Raw genomic sequence first — 405 nt, forward strand, 5'->3', positions numbered from 1 at the left:
AAAGGAACTGTTGAGCAGGCGAGGGAGGTTAGAAGTAATGGTCCTCTTATTCTCTTGTCTTGCCCTTTGGCACCGTTGGGGGCTGTGGGTGGGGAATGTACCAGCCTGTTGCTTTCATGAGCTCTGAACGCCCAGGTGTGTCTAGCTACCTACTCACGAGCAGAGCAATGGTGGATGTGCGCAGTTGCCCAGGCCAAGTTGGGCAACACAGCCCAAAGGTTCCAGTTGTCCTCACAGCTGCCCCCAGGGCACCTCTGACACCTACATGCATCCATTCACCTCCTCAGGAAGACGTTTCTCGGGTTTTCCAGGACCCGCCTCTGGCTGCCTTCTCTCCTTCCCTTTCTTTTCCTTTCTCTTATAAATAATATTCAGTTTTTATTTTCTTATTGCAAATGTAATACA

The sequence above is a fragment of the Propithecus coquereli genome, unplaced genomic scaffold (genome assembly GCF_000956105.1).
Source record: "Propithecus coquereli isolate 6110/MARCELLA unplaced genomic scaffold, Pcoq_1.0 Scaffold770, whole genome shotgun sequence".
Classification (NCBI taxonomy): Eukaryota; Metazoa; Chordata; class Mammalia; order Primates; family Indriidae; genus Propithecus; species Propithecus coquereli.